Source organism: Limulus polyphemus, unplaced genomic scaffold (genome assembly GCF_000517525.1).
Source record: "Limulus polyphemus unplaced genomic scaffold, Limulus_polyphemus-2.1.2 Scaffold721, whole genome shotgun sequence".
In the NCBI taxonomy this organism is placed as follows: domain Eukaryota; kingdom Metazoa; phylum Arthropoda; class Merostomata; order Xiphosura; family Limulidae; genus Limulus; species Limulus polyphemus.
The window spans coordinates 178,768-188,634 of record NW_013666331.1 but is presented as its reverse complement, the minus strand read 5'-3'; positions in this window follow the sequence as shown (position 1 = coordinate 188,634).

Genomic DNA, 9,867 nt, shown 5'->3' with positions numbered 1-9,867 from the left:
ATATGTAATTGTAAAAAACGCCCATAAAAACTGCAGAACACAAAATGTGAAATCGCAACTTTGCACGTATCTCTGCATGGACCCAACAAACCTCCATACCAAATTTGGTGAAGATCCATCAACAGGGGGCGAAGTAGTGGTAAAAAACACAAATACGCCCATAAAAATCGTAAAACGCAAAATGCAAAATTGAAAATTTGTATGTATCTCCCCATGGACCCAATGAACCTCTTTACCAATTTTGGTGAAGATCAATCCACACCCTACGAAGTAGTTACATAGACATACAACGGACAGTACTATTATATTTATATAGATAAATACATAGAAGCAGTTTTAGTTAATTTTAGGTCAACTGCTACATTAATTAAGACTGAAGAATCACAAAACCTTTAACTTTTTTTTTTATAACTACAGATAAAATTCATTTTTGTGGATTGTTTAGAAACTTTCTTAAACATGAATTTTCAAACAACTACATATTGTGGGTATTTTATCTCTCAGGTTACCAACTTTTCTATATTGTTTAAAGTTGCTTTAATCATTATAACACGAGAGTAGTGTGAAAATTTACGAGAAATAAATATAATTAAACTCAAATAAGTTTCCAACCATTACAACAGTCACATAATAACTTCAAATACACTTTACACACAAAATATTTTTATTCTTCTTATCTATCCCTGCATACTTTGCCTATTTCTCTAGGGCAGAACCTGAAACGACCATGCTTTCTTGTAATTCCAGTTTGTGATTTCGCAGTCGATGTCGGAATTTGTTGCACTTGGACATCATCAGTTTTATTTTGTTGGATTAGCTTTTTTCCTTGCATTTACAGAAAAATAAATCTTTTATGTGACCTTCCTTTATTGCAATAAGGTTCAGGGTGAATCCGCAAAACAAAAGTGTTAAGACAGCATACACCTAACATTTAACAGAAAACAACAACTGGCCATCTTAATAATAAATAAGAACATAATATTTTGTGCAGCAGTTATTCAAAAGTCACAATAGAAGACAAGGCGAGAGTGAAGAGGACGCATGAATGTGTCAAACTAGTTTCTATCATTTTAAGTCTTCATTTACTTTCTGTTTGTTTTTTTACACTAACTGGCCATCTCTTTGTCTTCCTTTAATTTAAATAGAACCTTAGTATTTAGTAAACAATATCCACTTCATCTTTGGCACTGTTGTAGCTCCTGTATGGTTGCTAATTTCTTGTTAGTTATGCATAACACTTAGCATCGCAATTCCTTTTCCCTTTTTCAAAGCCCCCCCCCCCCAGTGGCACAGCGGTATATTGTTTGTTTTTTAAGTTAAGCACAAAGCTACACAATGGGCTATATGTGCTCTGCCCACCACGGGTATCGAAACCCGGATTCTAGCGTTGTAAGTCCGCAGACATACCGCTGTGCTACTGGCAAGACACGTGCAGTGTGGTAGTTTGAAGTAATGCGTGCACCTGCAAGACAACAGTTCTAAAACAGCATTTCGTGCTAGTGACCCGCGCATCCATTCGATGGCCAGACTGCCATCATAATCTATGGTCCATCCGTATCTCTTAGGATCTGGCACAACAGGATGACATTGGAGGCAGCACCTCCAAAGTGCAACTTGGTAACTGGCATGTAAGGGATGCATGAAGAAGCAGTCTTCTCCTCATTTGGTGCAGAAGAGTTGATAGTGCAGTTGGTTTAGTTGATGAGTTTTGGTGGAAAACAAACATATGTGGCAGGTACACTGCTGGGTTGTCTTGAACAGTTCTACTGATACTTTCCATGATTTTACAAACTGATTGAAAATTTCCTGATAGACTTGGTATGCTTTCATCTGCTTCAAAATACTCATTTTCCGTTCTGCAAACGTACTGACAGTAACTCATCCTATAAAAGCATGTATCCCGATCAGACCATCACAAAAATTGGCCCCAATTGATGTTTTCTGATATCAAAGAACCCTTTACTATTCTGTGTTCTCTGCTTCCAATATGTCGGAGTTGAAATTTCTTTGTTTAAGCCAAGGCACAATATCAAGACATCTTAAGCTTAACTAAAATCTTAAGCTCGTTAAATAAATCAGGATAACTTACATCAACTAATTGGCTCCACTGCTTATCTTTGTTAACAAAAGTACATATGCTTTCCTAGATTTGAAAGCGAGAACATCATAATACACTGATATTTGTACAAACCCTTGTATACAGGCAATCTAACAGCATTTTCTTTCTGTAAAAGTAATGTAATTAAGATTAAATCCACAAAAATCAATATCAACATAACTTCTAATGAAGAAAAAGTAAGATCCAGATTTAAACAACGAAGCTATTAATTTGGTAAGGTTACCATTTGTCAATGTTCTCATATTGACTCTACAAATAACTTAGTACCCTTGCGGTTTCGCCATTTTAGGTGGTACTAATATCTGCTCTGGCTCGTGCACTGTTCGGTCAGTTGTGCTTGTGCAACAGCTGAATCATATTCATATATAAAAGTCATATTCTGCTGATCACATTGAAGCAAATAGCTGTAGAATGCATGTATTTGAGAAGAAGATTGTAGCAATTATGAATGGTTAAGTAGTGTTCCATGGTGCACTTTGGATGCAGCCTAGTACATTATCCTATCGGCTGAGACGATAAAAACAATGCAAACACATGCTGTTATCTGTAAAGAAATTAAGAGGAATTTAATCACCCATTAAATATAGGCATTAATCTTTAATTCTGAATATTTTATTGTTTAATTTATAAATGTAATAACCATCAACATTGTAAAGAAAATAGAAATAGCACAGATAAGGAGTACCGCTGATTTCACGGTGGTTGTACTGACGGCATGGTTTACTGAGCATCTTAAATAACTGGTTGATCCTTTCCTAAAATTTTTAACTAGACTATATTTATTTGTGGTATTATAATATGATTTTTATATTGAGTACATGAATGTATTCTTTTTATTTTTTATAAAATCAGGCATGATTTTGTTTATTCATTTACATCATATTCGTATTGTTTCAGGAAGCAAGCTGGTATTGTGAAGAAACAAGTTACAAAACTTTAAAGGTTAGTAAAATTGGTTGTTACTTGCACAGTAGTTGACTTAATTTAGTAACCATTGTAGGAATGTAACTTGCAGTTCTTACCCCTTGCCCATTAAAGCCAGAAGTCTGCCTTAGAGACTAGACAGTGGTATGAGAAAGTATGTGAAATGGCTGTTCTCATAGATCAGTAAGGCCAAGTTTAGGTGAAGTAGCTTTGTATGTTATGCCCGATAGAAGCTTCATGGTTTGGATATTCACGGGTACTTGAGACAGCATATTTCTTATAGTTAAGGGTAGAGTTCATTCACAATTCCAACTGTAAGAAGCAGATTATGCGTTTGTTTGTTTATAATTAAGCACATAGCTACATGATGGACTACCTGTACTCTTCCCACCACGGGTATTGAAACCCGGCGTTGTAAGTCCGTAGACATGCCGCTATGCCACTAGGGGGGGGGGGCTAAAAAGCAGAATCGATGCTGCATATGCTTTAGAAAATCTAGGGTTATGACCTAATTGGCAATGACATTTAGTGCTCTATTGGTAACTGAATTTCTGAACTATTAGAGATGAATTTACTTTGAGTTTTAAGTCATGACTCTTGCTATTAAGTCATGGCTCGCCTTCTAGTGACTGAACATTGGTATCTGAGACATTAAGATATATGCAGAAGGCTAAATAGGCCCTCTTAAAGTTTTCTACTAAAAGATGAAGATCTGAAAAAGCCTTGGCCTCCCACCCAAAATACCTGCAACTGTTATGATGTATTTTTATTCTATTTCTTACTTTATTATCTTTCATTGTGGTTAAGTTACTTTGATTTGTACTTATACAATTTTTGTATTTTCAGTTTAGAGTAATTGGGAAGCAATCAGAAGATAATAGAGGTTCATCAATAAATTTCAGAACAGAAATATGACTTCTCTGACTTTAACAAAGACAAAGACTAGATACAAGTTTTCACACAGTTAAACAATCTTTATTTACTCAAACAACAGACAAGTGTAAGTGTGACATCTTTGTTGAGAGAGAAGTGATGTTAAATTACGTTATGTAAAGGTACTCTTCAGTTCTGTTAGAGTTAAGTTAAATCAAGCTGTATCAAGACAAGTTATTTAGATTTAAAAAGTTGTGGTCAAGTTTAAGTTTTACCAAAGCTGTATTCTAGTTCAAACTATTCAGAGGGCACTATATACTAATTACAACAATGCCATTCTTTTCAGGGTGTAGATGCTACCCACGTAACTGACAGTGACTCTCACTCTAAAACAGGGAATGCTATATCCCTAAGGCATCACGAAACTTGCTAGTGGAAAATGTACTTGTCAATTTGGATACAATGTGTTTCATGTTACAGAAAGTTTTGACACAAAAAATACATTATATCGTTATTATTCATCTAATTCTGTGAGCAACTAGGGTGAGAAGAATTTATTGGCCTCTTTGACTGGCACTCCTTGCCTTTCAAGCTATCAGATGATGCACACTGTATAAAGTATACAGCATTATGTGATCTCCACTTGATTATATAGTTAGAATATTCATATGTAGGAAAAAAATCAATGGCTAAAAGGATATTGCAACCCTTTCATTCCCAGCCATTAAGTGAATTTTCTGATGCAAAATGTCATACAACGTTTTGAGAGAATCACTCTCATATTCTAGTTGAAGGGTGAGAGCATGACACGCTGTACTCACTAGGTGTTTGAATTAACTACCTCAGAAGTATGTTAGATCTATGAGCTACAAGGCTGTTGTGTAAATCAACACAAGCGTGGAGACAAAGAATTTGACATCGATGGTAAGAATTGATGAATATGAGGTTAGCTGTAATAACTGAAATGGAAAGTATTATCGGAAAATGCAGTACAGTTGATATTTTCATTAATACCAGAAAAATAATCTTTCAATTTGATGTTGAAATATTCAACAGGTAGTAAATTTTCATGGAAGAGATAAAAGATTAGCACTACAACTGAGATAAAGAAAAGTACAGTTTAGTATCTTTTTTAGAGCACAATTATACCTGTTGTTCCTCATAAAGAGTAGTGCAGAAGATGTTTCAACTAGATCAAATTTAAATATTCATGAGCAGACTAAATTATCAGTAATTAATGAAATTCACAGACAGCGGTTTATATATCATAACAAGTATATACATACGATGTAATAAGTGTTTAATTTGGTTGTGATCAGAATATTTTCAGTTATGCAGATCGAAATATTTTTTAATAAATAAACATTTTTAATAACTATTTTCATAATGTTTTATGTTACGAGATGCGGTATTAAGATATATAAATGCAGGCTGAACGTGCTAGGGGTAAGCGAAAATTAACACCTTGTAATTCGTGTCAAAAACTAATACATGACTGTAAATGAAAGGAAGTCCCTAAGGAAAGACAATGAAAGCAGTGCCGAAGGTGAATGGTCAAAGGTATGGTTAGTACTGCTTAACATGAGTCAGCTCGAATTTGTAGGAGCCAGTATGCAGTGTTTGGAGTGTGCTCCAGTTGTGCAGAAGCTAGAACAGAAAGAAGCGCGGGCACAGACAATTGGTCAAGCAAATACCTGTAAAAGTCTAGAGCACGGGAAGTCCTCGTAATACATGTTTTATGGGTGATATAGATATAGTGCGTGAGCACAAAAGTATGTAGGCATGTTGCTTGGCCAGTGACTGCTATAATAGTTAGTGGTGTAACCATGTGTTGTGATTCACTTTAACTTACTCACCTGAACTTTTCTTGGATGGAATTCACCTTATTGAAATCTGGACTTTTATACAAAGGATCGAACCATGGATGCTTCTAGTTATCTTGTTCCTTAAGTAGCCAACACTTTCATTTCCTTGTTGCTGAGTGTTCCCAAAGCATTTTCCACTGCTTGATGAACCACCGGCATGACTGGAGATCTCCCCATTACTCAAAAGCTGAAGGGGATAGTGGACCCTGGGTCGCAAGTGCCAGGTGCCCACAGCAAAGCTGTGTCATTGAGAGAAGTCATTATGCTACTTCAAAGAGAGGATTCTGTAAGTACGTCTTTTGAATTAATTTAATCCCTGTTCTTTCAATCAGTATATATATATATTCATTTAGTTTAGATATCTTAATAGAATATTTAATTGTATATAGGTACTTAGTTATTCCAAGAGTGATTTTTTGTTGTTTGAGTTTGTTTAAAAGAGTATTACTAGGGTTTGACTTATTTCTTTGGTATTTGTTGTAGGATTTTTTTTATGTTTGTATTTCTAGTGTATTTTTACATGAAAGGTTGTATGTTTCGTTTGTTAAAAAAGAATCTTTTGTATGTATGTGTGTGTGTATGAAAGCGTTTTCTCCTCTTCGTTTGCGTTATTTTATATTTCGTCATTAAAGGGTTTAGTAAGTTTTTGTTATGATGATTAAAGGATGTTCTTTTTTATGTTTTTATGCATAGTATGTCAGATTACCCCTTCAAAAAGGGGTATGTTATCTCTGTTGAATGTTTTATTTTGTTCTGTACTTTTTAATACATTCTATAGGCGTAGCCTGTTAGATTACCCCCTTTTAAAGGGGGTGGGGAGGAGGCAATCTTCGTTAAAGTTGTTTTGATTTCTCATTTGCCCAAGTGATTTGGTCAAGTTTTTCTTTTGTATTGTATTTCATTTTAAAAATGTAATTAAAGGGCTTTATTTGATTTTGTCATTTTATGCATCGTCTGTTGGACTATATCAAAGGTTTTTCTTCTTCATATACTGTTGTGTTTTGTAATATGGTGTCTTTTTGTATTAAAGCCAAATAATGTTTTTTCTATTATGTTTTGTGTTAACTCTAAAATTTCAGTTAAAGGGAATTGTTACAATTAATTATGTTGAATGGTAGGTGTTCATTTTGTATCTTTGTCTAAGACCAATAAACGGATTATTATGTTCTTTGTTAAAGGGTTTTGTCGTACATGTAGAGTGTACATGTTCTTAGGCAAGAGAGAGTGAACACTCTTCTTGACCAGATCGCGAGTTTCAAACTAATTGGGTTTAAGTTAATTTTCATTCTCGGCTTAAAGTCAAGCCTGAAACAGAGATGGAAAGAATTGTGATATGTAGTTGTATCATGTACTCTTTCATCATATCTAATGATATAGAAATATTTGTTTAATTTACTTCTATGCAGTTTCTTGCATGAAAAATACTGGCCCAAAACAATTGGAATTCTTTTTTTTTCAAACTCTCTCTCCATTTTTCATATCAAATTTTGTTTTCTCTATCTGTGAAAATGTAGAGGCGTCCTTTCGATTGTGGAAGGGACAACAGTGGAACGTTTAAGAATGCAAATTTTAAGAGAAAGTGATAGTCGCGTGGTGACACAAACAAGACAAATAAACCAATGGTTTTCTACGAGCATGAAACTCAGACTTTGAGGTTTTTCCTACTTTGCTTGCATCATGACTTGTCCTGCAGATATTTAACTCAAAGGAAGAACATTTGAAGATCTAATCATTGATCCAGTAGAGGAGATTGTCCATTTGTCAAAGCAGGTACATGTTTCTTTTTATGTTTGTAATAAAGATTGTTTACACTGTCTTTAAAATGAGTCCAATCTGTTTATTTCTCATACAACTTAAAAACTCAGTCGAGTTTTCAAATTTAGAGAACTCAACAAATTTTCTGTTCGATCCTATTGTTATTAGCGACTCTATCCTATACTTGTAAGGAAATCACTTTATCTGAGAAAAACCACAAGCTTCTCACGTCGTACTGTTGTTGTTTTTTGTGTGTAACTTGTTCCTTTCTAACTTTACGTTCAGTTTTTAGCACTGTAGTGATTCATGATTTTGTCTTTTTGTTCTGTTCATTTTGGTTTATATTTTGTTTATCTAAATTATTTCTGCATACCACTTAGTCCATATTTATGTAAATGTGTACTTTCTGGATGATATTGACTGTCAGATCACGTTGCATTACATTGTGTCTAATAACTGAATTTCAGTTATAGTTTAATTATGTATGTCTATATATGGAGTTTCTGACTACTTAAGATTATTTTGAGATGAGTTAATTGTGAATTAATTGGTGATAATGTTTTGTATCCATTCGTGTAACGCCTTATTTCTGTTAGGATTTATGCCTGGCCGTGTTTATCTGTATTTTATATTGAGTTCATCTATAAATAACCCAATTCAGATATAATTTTGTCCTCAATTTGAGTTGCATTTAACTTGATTTTTAACCTAACTTTACTCAGAGTTTCACCCCCATTAATTTTGAATTCCTTGTAATTGGAGAAAAGCTTTCACATAAGCCCATACAGCCTCAAGAATTTTCACATCAAGCTATGGTTATGGGTGTTCTATCGTCTTCTTTACTGTCAAGATATTGTTTCAGCACATATTACACATATATGCTTTGAATCATCATTTTACTGGGAGACGAAACATCACCCAATGAATCTTGTTCCTGAGAGAATGGCGGGAACTAATGGTTCCCATCATATACAGGGGTTTCGATTTGAGCAATGGTTTTCAGCCCACCCCCAACCCCCCACACCACTACAAAACTTGTTCCAGCGTCAGTAGATGTAATGGTCGGTATAAACTCTCTCATTACGGGCTCGGTCCCAAAGAACGACTTCGTAACCATTTCCGCTTGTTATCGTTTTCATACTATAACTTTTAATACAGTATGCGTATCTTCACGAAATTTTACAGATTATCAGTAAACATTAAAAGACTATCGCACACGAAATATCCGATTTTTTCATTAAGTTTTAAGATCTTTTAAGCAATGATTTGCTGGTGCATTTTTACTTTTTGAATGTTGACTGACCAACATATAGAGTAATTTTGATTATAAGGCTAAAAATACTTTTATGCATCAGAAAATTGCCAAATTTCACATGCGAAAGTTTTATAACCTCCGAATAACCTACGGACTATTATTTTCACTATTGTATTTCTGTATGAGTTTGGAAATAGATATATAAATTACGCATTTTTTCGTTCTAGAATGACTACAAATTATAACAAGAAACCATAAATGTTTAGTCTAAATTGCTTAAATCTCATAAAATTATGCATACGTATATAGTTATTATTTTAATTTTATTGACCTTTCAACTATGTCTGTCTAGCATTATAGAAGTTGCAATGACGCGGCGCATGTGCACTCATTTTACCATATCCAATAGTATAAAACTGGCCTTTACAAAGTGACCTGTATTAGCTTTCTTCTAGTAGAACAGTATTTTGTAAAATACAATCACATTTTGGTTATAATGCATTACATATATGTATATGTTATTACTATTTACAAATAAATTATTCAATTTCAGTTATTTTTCTTAAAACATAGAACAGTAAATAAAGAAGTATAAAAAACAATGATCTCTTCTACTGACGAACTTTGGACTCACTTGCCGCTTTTTATGATTTGCTAAGCCTTGTCAAATGGAGGATGTAAAACAAAAAAAAAATAGGTTTTATTTGCATTTTGTAATAACAAAAATAATAAATTACTATATCAATACCACATAATTCCACTATAATTTATCAGGCTTAGTAACTAAGCTGTATTTGGGTCTCAAAAATATGATATTTCGAACAACATTTTTACTCACCCCTTCCTTTCCAGATTCGAGACAAAAAGAAAAATCTTGGAAACTGGATAACGAGGAACCCACTTTTTACTGTATTATAATTGTACGAGGATGACAAAATATTGTTGAAATGTCGTACATTTATAGTACAGTTTTTTATTACCCAGTCAACTTTTAAGTCTTGGGAACTTTAAAGTTCCCACCTTCAAGAGCCATAAAACCACGTGGGGGAAATACTGAGCTTTTCATTGGCTATAAA